A 10,195-nucleotide genomic window follows, 5' to 3' on the forward strand; every position below is an offset into this window, starting at 1 on the left:
GAGGGCACTTTGGAACTAGGTCCAAAGGGCTATGAAACTGTGCATACCCTGTGACCCAGGAAGAGTCCTACTAGGTCTGTATCCCAAAGAGATCTTTTCAAAAGGGAAAAGAACCCACTTGTACAGAAATATTTATGGCAGCTCTTTTGGTGGTGGCAAAGAATTGGAAATGGAGGGGAGGTCCACCGATTGGGGAATGGCTGAATAAATTGTGGTATATGTTAGTAATGGAATACTAAGAAATGATAAGCAGGAGGATTTGAGAAAAAGCTGAAAAGACCTGCAGCAACTGATACAAAGCGAAACAAGCAGAACCGGGAGCACATTGTACACAGTAACAGCAATATTGGACGATGGTTATTGGTGAAAATTTAGCTACTCTCCACAACGCAGTGATCTGGGACAATCCTGAAAGACTTCTGGTGGGGAAGGCTCTCCACCTCCAGAGAAAGGGCTGCTAGAGGCAGTTGGGGTTTTATTTGGGGGCTTTGGCTATCTATGAGGGTGCTCTTACAACAATGACCAGTGTGCAAGTGCATTTTGCACGACAATAAAAAGAACATTAAAAAAGAACAGAACACAAAATGTCCAGAGCCAAGAGATCGAGTGTCTTGTTCAAGGAACAGCCAGGAGGCCAGTGTCGTCGGATCACAAAGTATGTGTGTGTTGAGGGGTGGCGGTGGCACAGGTTGTAACACTGAAAAGGTCAATACTCTCTGCAACGGACTATAGACAGAGGATTTCTCTGAACACTTTAAGGGGCTAAATCAGAATCTTTTCTGGATTGCTTAGTAAATAACTGTAAAATTTGTAAATAAATTTGTAAAAATATTAGAAATTTGATAAATAAACATATGTGCATGTATGTATACATGAATGTTGTATGTGTGTGTATATGTATATATATATATGTTTTCTGTCTTTCAATCTTGTGCTCCTTGAGGAAGGAAGCAGGTTTTTGCTTTGCTTTGCTTTGGTTTTTTGCCTTTTTCTTTGTAGCCCCAGCTCTGAGCATGATGACTTGGTGCCAGTGAGTGCTCAGTAAGTGCTTTTTGACTGGTTAGTGGATTGAATGAGCTGCATCGTTGGCTCATGAGTACAAGGACAAGTGGTCATCTGCCTCCTCCGGCGGAGCATTGGACCCTGATCCCGGAGTGACAATGTATGGGGCATCATGCCAACCCCTGCTCGCCCCGACATGCACCGTATAGACCAGCATAGAAGGGCAGGGAGGAGAGGCTGAAAATCCACCTTCTTTTATGGAAAACTCACACAAGGCAAGGGCTCAAAAGAAGTGATACAAGGACACACTCAAGGTCTCTCTGAAGAACTTCAGCATCAACTGTGAGACACGGGAGACACTGGCATGTGGCCATCCAGCATTCAGAAGGCACTGTGTGTGTGTTCTGTGAGCAGAGCAGAATGGCAGTGGTTCAAAGGAAATATAAGATCCCCAGATGTAGAGAGATCTCCGTCCCAAATCTTCACTTGGGCTATTGGCGCCTGATCTGGGATGGAGCCTGATCAGCCAACAGTTGGCCACACTGTCCACTGACCCGACATAGTGATGTCCTTTTGGTCCTCTTCCAGTACAAAGGATGACAACCAACCAATCCTGGGCCCTGGTGTTAAACATTCTAATCATCGTGGCAGCCAACAACTTGTTTTGATTTTGATGCAAGCACTGAATGACTTGATTGCCCAAAAAGGTTTCCTGAGTACAAGGACTGGCATGGAGGCTTTTCATCTTAACAAGATCATCCACTTAGACCTGACAGGGATCTACCTCGTTTTTTTCATGTGAAGTCACTGGGGCTTTAGAGCTTCAGCGACTTTGCTGAGGGTCCAACTCTATTAGGTGTCAGAAGCAGGATTTGAACCTGAGCCACCCTGACTTCATCCACTACAACTACAGCATGTTTATTCTAAAAAGATTATATCACCAAACAAATGGCAATCATTTCACCATGTGTAATACGTAATTGTAATGGTCACCAGGATGTCATCCACACTTATAAGGAGGAGGGCTCCTCTCCTTTCCTACAACATCATTCTAGCCCCCTCGTCCTACAGATAAGGAGCCTGAGCCTCAGAGGAGGCAAGGGACCTGCCCAGGCTCCCACAGCTAGTAAGCATCTAAGGCAGGGTTTAAAACCAAATCATCCTCTCTTTAGGGCCAGTACTCTATCCACTAAGGCACAATGCCTTTCATTGACTTTCTATCTGTTGTCTTAGTTGAGGAGACTCTCAGAATGCCTGGCACAGAGTGAGCACTGAACAAACACTTGTTGATTTATCAGTAATCATAATATCATCCATTACCAGAATACTTTAAGGTTTTCAAAGCACTTTACTTATCTGATTTCATTTGAGCCTCCCCAAACCCCACTATTATTATTCCCATTTTAAAGGAAATAAATTGAGACCAGGGAAGTCAAATGACTTCCTCAGGGTCACACAACTAGTAAGCATCTGAGTCTGGATTTGAGCTCAGGTCTTCCTGTCTTCACATCTAAAATTTTTTAAATTTAATTTAATTTTTTTATTTTGATTATTTTCCCATAGCTACATGTTTCATGTTCTTTCCCTCTCCCTCAAACCCCTTCCCACCCACCACCACCCCAAAGCCAATGCACAATTCCACTGGGTTTTACATGTATTATTGATTAAGACCTAATTCCATATTATTGAGAGTTCGACTAGAGTTATTGTTTAGCATCTACTTCCCCAATAATATCCCCATCAGCCCATGTGTTCAAGCAGTTGTTTTTCTTCTGTGTTTCTCCTCCCACAGTTCTTCCTCTGAATGTGGCTAGTTTTCTTTCTCAGAAGTCCCTCAGCCTTGCTCTGGATCCTTGCATTGCTGTTAGTAGAGAAATCCATTATGTTCGATTGTACCACAGTGTATCAGTCTCTGTGTACAATGTTCTCCTGGTTCTGCTCCTTTTACTCTGCATCTCTTCCTGGAGGTCTTTCCAGTTCACATGGAATTCCTCCAGTTCATCATTTCTTTCAGCACGATAGTATTCCATCACCATCAGATACCACAATTTGTTCAGCCAATCCCCAATTGAAGGGGATTCCCTCCTTTTCCAATTTTTTTGCCACCACAAAGAGCACAGCTATAAATATTTTTGTACATGTCTTTTTCCTTATTATCTCTTTGGGGCATAAACCAAGCAGTGCTATGGCTGGATCAAAAGGCAAATAGTCTTTTAAAGCCCTTTGAGCATAGTTCCAAATTGCCATCCAGAATGGTTGGATCAGTTCACATCTCTACCAGCAATGCATTAATGTCCCAATTTTGCCACATCCTCTCCAACATTACCCACTTTCCTTTGCTGTCATGTTAGCTAATATGCTAGCTGTACGGTGGTACTTCAGAGTTGCTTTGATTTGCATTTCTCTAATTATAAGAGATTTAGAACACTTTTTTATGTGTTTGTTGATAGTTTTAATTTTTTGATCTGAAAATTGCCTATTCATGTCCCTTGCCCATTTATCAATTGGGGAATGGCTTGATTTTTTGTAAAATTGATTTAGCTCCTTGTATATTTGAGTAATTAGATCTCTATCCGTTTTCTGTTATAAAGATTTTTTCCCAGTTTGTTGTTTCCCTTCTGATTTTGGTTGCATTGTTTTTATTTGTGCAAAAACTTTTTAATTTAATTTAATCAAAATAATTTATTTTACATTTTGTAATTTTCTCTAACTCTTGCTTGGTTTTAAAAGCTTTCCTTTCCCAGAGATCTGACAAGTATACTATTCTGTGTTCACTTAACTTATTTATAGTTTCCTTCTTTATATTCAAGTCGTTCACCCATTCTGAGTTTATCTTGGTGTAGGGTGTGAGATGTTGATCTAGACCTAATCTCTCCCATATTGTTGTCCAAATTTCCCAGCAGTTTTTGTCAAATAGTGGATTTTTGTCCCCAAAGCTGGGTTCTTTGGGTTTACCATGCACTCTCTTGCTGAGGTCGCTTACCCCTAGACTACTCCACTGATCCTCCCTTCTGTCTCTTTGCCAGTACCACATTGTTTTGTCCACATGGAGAATTCTCTTTACTGTGCCCAGTGCTTAGCACAGCACCTGGCACTTAGTAGGTAGTTAGGTAACGCTCATGGATTGATTGTTTCACCTGGTGCCTCCATAACTGTCCTACCGAGTAGGCAGCACAAATGGTATTGTGTTTATTTTACTGCTGAAGAAACCACAATGCAAGGTTAATAGATCCCAGCTCTGCTCAGAATCGGCACAAAGGTTTTCTGGCTCCATCCCCAGTCCTGGCCCCCAACCACCCCCAGACCACCCCCACCCCAAGCTGCTCAAAGTTCACTTTTTGTTGGACAACTTCACTGATAGGATCTAAGAGACTCCACCCATCATCCGCCCAGACCAAACATTTAGGAAAGAAGGAAGATGGGGCGGATTGGTCAATAAAATCCTCTTCCTTTAGCATGGAGAAGCCTGCTGGAAAGAGCAGCAGGAGATGGAATATATTCTATCTCCATCCATGTATACAGGGCTTAGCTACTGTATTAGAGGGGGTAACACATTTCGAAAGGGCACCAGCCTCCTGGCAGCCACCCTGGAATGGGGGAATTTCTATGTTCAGATGTCATTCACGTGCTACTTATTCATGCTCATTAAGGAACTTTACACTTGCCAAATTTCCCATGAAATTTTTTTAATGACTTGATTCCTGTAGCTTTTTTTTTTTGAATGAATGAATAAATGAATGACCTATTTGGATTTCCCAGTGTTGCCCTTTACCTAGCCTAAGCTATGCTCCTGTCCTAATTATGGCCCCAACTCCCTGAACTCTTGTGGCCTTTGATTTTACAAGGCAGTATGTAATTCCTGTTGGAGTAACAAGCCAGAAGTTCAGCATTTCTTCAACCTAGGAAAATTTACAAGTCTACCTAAATACCTCCTGGTTCTCGTAAATATTTAGGAAACATTTCTGAAATGTTTCTGAAGCCTGAAGCTTCGGGAGTCAGCAAGTTCAGGCCCAGGAGGCCCTTTGCTTCAAATTTTTCTTCTCTTGTGAACAATGCCTTCATAGTTTGATTCTTCTCTAGCCCATTGTTCCAAGGATCCTGCCTTTACGGTCTCAGGACCTGCCTTTCAGTCCTGGTTTGGCTGTTCGTTCAATGGGTATTCTTGATCATTCTCCCCCTTTTTCCCATTGCCAGGAAAGTTGCTGTCCATAGTTAAGAAAGTGGGTTTGTATCCCTTCATCCAATAGGTATAAAACAATGGATGAGGAACAGAGTCAATAGACTATCCGGCTTGGATGACATGTTGGTTGTACAGCGACTTTTCAAAACTTTTTTATTCTTTGTTACAAAGGATAGATCTTTGGGAGGAGGGAGAGGATTTATTAGTAAATGAACATGAGGTAAAAGAGAATGGCTTGACATTTAAAAAAGAAATCTGAATTTCTACTTCCTATTAACAGATGACAAAAAAGGAATATGACCATTGCTGGAGGGACAATGGAAAAACAGGCCCATTTTGTATGCCTTTGACAAAGCTGTAAGTTGGTACTGCCATTCTGGAGAACATTTTGGAACTTTTTCAAATCAATTATACCTACCCTTTGACCCTGTGATGTCACTGCCAGGCATATTACCCAAAGATATCAAAAAAGAGGAATAACAAGGCAAGAATTCTTTTTTTTTTATATATTTTTTATTGATTAAGAAAAATTTCCCATGGTTCCATGATTCATGTTCTTTCCCTGCCCTCCCTCCACCCCCTCCCACAGCCAACATGCAGTTCCACGGGGCTTTACACGTGTCATTGATCAGGACCTATTTCCCATTATAATGAGCTATCACGGTGATGATGGGTGCTAAAGGCATCAATGTAGAAGAAAACGACTCCAAAACGTCTACAAGCAAAGCCTCACAGAAAGACTCATCTAGAGTTCAGACTCAATTAGAATTCTTTATTGTCCTATTTCCGTATTGGTCATTGCTGCCGAGACCTCCAAATAAAACCCAAAATGCTCTGATGTGAAAAACAACTCCAAGCGCTTTCTCTGGAGGTGGCGAGCCGTCCCCGTCAGAAGCCGTCCAGGGTGGTCCCAGATCGCGGCATTGCTGAGAGGATCCAAGTTTTCGCAGATCCCTTCCAGCATGGCTGTTACTGTGAACAACGTTCTCCTAATTCTGCTTATTTCACTCTGTAGCATAAACCAGAATTCTTAGAAGAGATAAAGCAAGAACTAACCCAAAAAGAGTTCGTTTATTTTAATAAATGGAATGAAAATGTTGAAGGGGAAAATGAAAAAGCAATAAGTCATGGAAGAAAGAATTGGAAAAGGAATTAACAGCTTAAGAAAAGGACTCTTCAATGTTTTTATGACCTCGTGAAGTTTCTATTCGGTACTTTCTGATTTTCAGGGAGTTTGTTTCTTGGGCCGGTTTTGTGCCTCTTTTCAGTTTAGTGATTAAAACGAGGAAATAGCCAAATGCACGTACAAGAACTCAGGATTGCTCATGAATTAGGATGATGGAAACTAGTGATAAAAAAACTCAATCAGCAAACTTCTGGGGTCTGGGATTGGAGCCTCCTAAGACCCTATGAAGGTAACATGAAGATGTCGAAATAAGGGGAAGTAGCTGGTCCCTCCCTCGCTTTACAGGGAAGGAAACAAAGGCCGGAGAGTAGAAGCGGAGCCTCGAGAGGAGCCCAGGACCGGGGCTGAGGTGGGATCCCAACGTCGTCCTCCTCGGCCAGGATCCGCGTTTGATCCAAATAAAGGGAAGGCTCGGTTCCGACACAAGGAAAAGCTGGAAGGTGGACTGGCCAGGATCACGGCAGGTAAGAAGCACAGGTAGGATTTGAACTGGGGTCTTCCGAGTCCAAACTCTGCCTCCATCTGGAACCCTGGAGACGTGGGCTGAGCTGGCCCAGAGAACTGATACGGGCCAGACCCGCGGCCCAGGCGGCTACCTTCACGTTCACAGTAGTCCCAGAAGGAAGGGAAAGCCGTGAGGCAATAGGGAGAAGCCGAGTGTTCGAGTTCTCCCGCCTAGGGCAGGTGCCCGTGCCCAGGCCTGACCGCTCTGGCCAAGGAAGCCCGCGGGCTCTGGGCCCCCTCGTTCAGGGAGGGGGGCTTCCGGGCCCCACACGTAGCCCCACTCACAGCTCCGCTGCGGAGTCAAGGCAGAGCCAAGACAGCAGCCCAGGAAGGACGCTCTCCTGGGAAGAACTGAGGGTCCCCCAGGAGGGGGAAGAGCCTCCGCCTGCCTTGGAGGGGCCGGAGGGGGACCCCCACGCCCCGAAGAGCCCCTCTTTGGATCTCTCTCAGAGGAAGGAGGGGGCTCCTTCTGCCGGCCCTGGGGGGCAGCGCCAGGAGCGACAAGAGGAGGAAGAAGCAGCGTCCGGCCGGCTTCCCCAGAAGGGACCCCCCTTAGAAGGGGCCGCCCTGGGGGGAGGGCAGGTGCTCGGACACCAGAGAGTCTTTCGGCACATCGGGGTTCGCACCCCATTTCCCCGGTTAGGCTCTGAGCTCCAGGAGGACAGAGAGGGCGTTTTTGCCTTTTTATATCCCCAGACCTTGGCCTAGTGCCTGGCATCTAGGAGGTGCCTAATAAATGTTTAGTGACGCCTGCCTGCCTGCGGAAAAATGTAGCAATAGAGCCAGAGGACCCGAGTTCGAGTCTCAATTCTATATGCTAAGCTTCCGTCTTCTCATCTGTAAAACGAGGGGTTTAGACTGGACGGCCTCTGGGAAACCCCTCCAGGGCAGCTCCATGGCACGAAGATAGAGTGTTGGCGGTCCAGAGTTCAAATCCAGCCTCAGACACTCGCTCGTCGGGTGATCCCGGGCAAGTCTCAGTTTCCTCCTCCGTAAAACGAGCCAGAGAAAACGGCGGCAAACCTGTGCGGCGTCCTTGCCAGGGAAGTCCAGGAGGGGCCCGAAGAGCGGGACAGGCCGGGGGGGCGGACAACAGCGGATCCCCAGCCCTAAGCGCTGAGGCCGCCCGTCCTCGCCCGCATCCCCGCCGACGTCTTCTCTCGTTCCTGGACGAGGTCGGAGCCAAAGCCCGGCCCGAGAAGGCCGAGGCCGGGCCTGCGTCCTGTTACGAGGGCAGCCGCCGTCGGCTCGCCCTGTCCTGGCACCAAATGGCACGGAGGGGGAGGGGGACACCCGCGTCCCCGGGGCTCTGGGTTCAAATCTCACAACGGTGTGTGTGGCCCAGGGGAAGCCCCGGGTCCCCCCATGAGCCAGAGGAGAGCCCTTCCTGGGGGCGGCCTCACCGGTAAAGCAGGAGGCTGGGGGAGCTCGGGGGCAGCCGGGGCCGGAATGCCTTCACAGAGGATCGGACACCGAGTGCCTCCGGAGGCTGGCACGGACGGAGGGGCGGCCGGGGGGCAGCGGGCAGAGCAGCGAGGTGGGAGGCGGGAAGGCCAGAGTTCAAATCCTGCCTCAGAGACGTCCTTGGCTGTGGGACCGTGGACAAGTCCCTTCCCCCGACAGCCTCGTGGCTTTGTCTCTAAGATGAACCGGACGAGGCGACACCGATCATGGCAGTGTGTTTGCCAGGAAACCCGAGTCAGACGCGGCTGAAGGAGAACCACAGCCCAGCCGGAGCCGGAATCCTCTGGGCACGGGGAGGTCAGCGCTTCTGGGCTCTGCTGCCCCTTCTTGTGTGGAAGCTCCAGTGCCAGGCTGGGAACCCCCAAAGACCCGAAGTGCCAACATCGGTCATGGGGAGGGGCCGGGTCTGCCTTGGGGTGCCAAGATGCGAAGGGGGCTGCGACCCGCCACGCACCGGCCTCTTCCTCTTCCTCCTGGATACCCCAGAGTGTGTGCACATGTGTGCGTGTGTGCGTGTGTGCATGTGTGCTTGTGTGTGCCTGAGTGTGTGTGTGTGAGTGTGGGTGTGCCTGAGTGAGTGTGTGTGCACGTGTGTGTGTGCATGAGTGTGCCTGAGTGTGTGTGCATGTGTGAGTGAGTGTGTGTGTGTGCCTGAGTGTGAGTGTGTGTGTTACGTGTGTGTGTGTGTGTGTGTGTGTGTGTGTGTGTGTGTGTGGACGTGTGTGTGTGTGGCAGGCGGGCAGTGCTTTGCCCCCAGCGGCCACCACCCAGGCGAGATCCTCAACCAACTCCCTCCTCTGGTCCTCTGGCTCGGGGACAGCACTGCGAGCTCGAGGCCGTGATGCCCCCGTCAGAGCCAGGCACATCCTCGGAGGTGGCCGGACACGTCTGAGTGCCCCGAACCCGGCACAAACAAGGGGACCTTCATGCCTCGCCTTCTGGGCTCGGCCCCACATGGGACGTCCATCCTCCGGGAGGCTCCCGGCCAGCCTGGCTGCGGAGGGGCTGGAAAAGATGGCGTCTGCCTTCCCCGCTAATCCCGCGAAGGTGCCCCCAATCCACTGGCCGAGGAGCGCCTCGGGGTGCTGGAAGGCGGGGAACGAGGCGATTCCTGGGGATCCCTCCGGAGCCCTCTCTGGGGCTGCCTGGCTCATCCCGCCTGAGAGTCAGGGAGCCTCCCCTGCCGGGCCAGCAGTGCCCGCTGTGTGCCCGGCAGAGGCTGGAGAGAGCCGTCCGGGAGCTCCGCAGAGGGGGAGGCCGCGCTGCCCCGAGACATGTGCAATCTGCTGCAATCATGGCCTTAGAACTGGGGGGAAGAGCGCTGGGGGAGGCGCGGGGGCTCCCACACAGCACGTACACTTTCGAGGCTTCTTCGCCGCCCTCCCAGCAGCCACCCTGATCAAGGGCCGCCCGTTCCCTGGTGGTTTAAGAATAAAAGGCGGCCTCTCTTGGCTCAAGCCAGAACCCTAAATTGGCGCCTGGAACGCTCTCTCGCCGCACCCCACCTTCCGGCCTCTCTGGCTTCCTTCAAGCTCCGTTTTGGCCCCTCTGGGAAGGCTCTCCCAGGCCTCTGCCCTCCAGGGGCTGCTCCTCCTCCTCTCTTGTTCACGCAGGTGTTCGCATGTCGTCTCCCCCAGCAGCCGCTTCCTCGAGGGCAAGAACTTGGAGCTCAGCACTCCGCTCGGTGCTTGGCACCTCAGAGATGCTTCATTGATGCTTATTGACTGACTGACTGAAAGCTGCAACCCTGGGAAGACCGTCTGTTCTCCTCCATTTCATGCCTCTCTCTGGCCTCTGTTTGGGAATGAAAGCTTCATCGTGTTTGGGGAAGAGGAAGAGGAGGAGGAGGAGGAGGAGGA

This window comes from Gracilinanus agilis, chromosome 2 (assembly GCF_016433145.1).
Source record: "Gracilinanus agilis isolate LMUSP501 chromosome 2, AgileGrace, whole genome shotgun sequence".
In the NCBI taxonomy this organism is placed as follows: domain Eukaryota; kingdom Metazoa; phylum Chordata; class Mammalia; order Didelphimorphia; family Didelphidae; genus Gracilinanus; species Gracilinanus agilis.